Here is a 2,327-nt window from a genome sequence, read left to right on the forward strand (position 1 = left end):
CCTCTATACGTACAGTGTACGTCACCTAACGTAAGGCACCACTCACAACTGAAGCAGTGTGAAGTGGACTTGTACTAAAACAGTACAAGTCGTAGTGCCCCGTTACATGTATCGTATCATTGAAATTAACACTTTAAAGTTGTTAATTAATATATTATCTAAAAGGTAGAGAATATTTAATGTATATTACTGTACATGGTAATATTCTAAAAGCTTATCCATTGGTAGATATAGACCATTATATCTACTTTCTCCGCGGTCCAGTCAGCGCTGGATGCGCGCAAAAAAAAAGACAGATAAGACTTTCAGTGCATGCTTTGTATTAGTTTATAATTAGTAAGTATTAAGGAGATAGACAAGAAGAACTTAATTATATTTTACCGTTTTTAATCAACCCTCTTTAAAGCATGTAATTGAAAGAGAAGACTTTCTCTGCACGTACTAGTGTACGTGAATTGACGTAAAGCACCACTCGCACTGAGGCAGTGCGAAGTGGATTTGTACTGAAGCAGTACAAGTCGGCAGTGCCCCGTTACATACACTAGTACTGAGCAATATATCTTCCTTCCCTTAGTTCTTGTCTTCTGCCATTAAGCACCGATGTTAAGCCGGTATGCGTAGATGACAATTGGAACGGCACGAGCGTTCATGTAGGATGTCAGAGCCACAGTGGAGGATCGCAATCGCAATGAGTTAAGTTCGAGTGTCTTTATTTCAGTTGGAATGAGTGCAGTTTGAGTATCTGTGTCTCAAGTGTAACTCAGATGTTGAGAGTGTAAGTGTCAGTGGCTGTGGCACAAGTGGAAGTAGTGAACGTGAACCAAAACGTATTCGGATTCGAGTCTATAACTCACACTCCCAAGGGAGTGCGAGTTTTCCTCCAACGCAGACGTTACTCAGCATCCGATGACTTGAGTGTTCTGACTCTACGTCTCAAATCTGCATCCATAGCTCACACTCCCAAGGGAGTGCGAGACTCCTCTAAACAAATGCAACTTGACTCTTAAAAGCTTCAGTTCTTTCATCATTGCATTACGAGAATTGAGTTTATCTCGAGTGCTGGGCGTAGGAGGGGTTCACATGGGATGCACTCTGGATGCCGAGTAGACACGTGGGAGAGAAGCAGGAGAGGATGTGGAGTGGTCCAGGGGGTGGGGGGTCCATCAAAACTTAATTAAGTGAGGTGGCACAAGGGGGCCAGACAATGGACACGGACAATGTTCACCGACAATACTTCCGACAGACACTCCATAGGTACCTAGGACTGTATCTTGCTTCGCCCTGTCTTTCTGCTCTCCCAATGCCTTGCAGCTTCCACTTGGCCTCCCAACGATTCACAGCTTGTACTCATGCCACTTCTTACTTAAAACCACATTTACGTATGTCATCTGTTTCTCGGTTGTAGAGTAGCTTGAATGCTGTATACAACTGGCGATCAAGTTACTTCTCCATGTCATCTGTGATTTCTACATGCAAGTAGCATCACGGCTGTATGAGCTTGATTCTTTTAGCTTTTTAGCTGACCGAGATTCAGCTTACCTCAACACGCCGTCAGGCACCACCCGCACTGAGGCATTGCGAACTAGACTTGTTCTAAAGCAGTACAAGTCGGCAGTTTGCCGATACATACTCGAGTACGTGCAGAGGAAGACTCGCTTTAAAACACTTGCTTTAACGAGGGTTAATTACAAACTGTATTAATATAATTAAGTTCTTCTTGTCTATCTACTAAATACTAACTTTATTATAAACTCATACAAAACATGTACTGAAAGTTTTATCTATCTTTCTCTTTGCGCGCGTCCAGCGCTGACTGGACCGCGGAGAAAGTAGATGTAATGGTCTATATCTATCAATGCATAAGCTTTTAGAATATGACCATGAAAAGTAATATTCTCCAAATATTGTCTACATTTTAGATAATATATTAATTCACAACCTTTAGTATCAATTTTATGTAACGATACACCCCGTTACATCACCCCTCCCTTACACGACAATCACTTTAACTGTCGTTAGGAAGAGTGGTCACTATAAGACCACTTTATATAAAACAATGTTGATTGGTCAGAACCATCATGTTTAATTCTATCGCATGGTACACAAGTCCATGCGGTATGCGGATAGTGCGGCGACTTTGACTGCGGTTCATGCAGCCGCGGACGACGCATTATTGTCTCTTGCGGCAGACGTTCCGTCTGCCGTAGTGTCATCTTCTCCCACAACTTTAAGTGTTGCGGGTGCACGTGGTGATACACCACGTGAATGCGACCCCTCTTTGGAGGTCGGCTACGAATGCGAGTCAGACGAAATGGCCGACTCGGGGA

Source organism: Bremia lactucae, linkage group LG8 (genome assembly GCF_004359215.1).
Source record: "Bremia lactucae strain SF5 linkage group LG8, whole genome shotgun sequence".
Lineage (NCBI taxonomy): Eukaryota > Oomycota > Peronosporomycetes > Peronosporales > Peronosporaceae > Bremia > Bremia lactucae.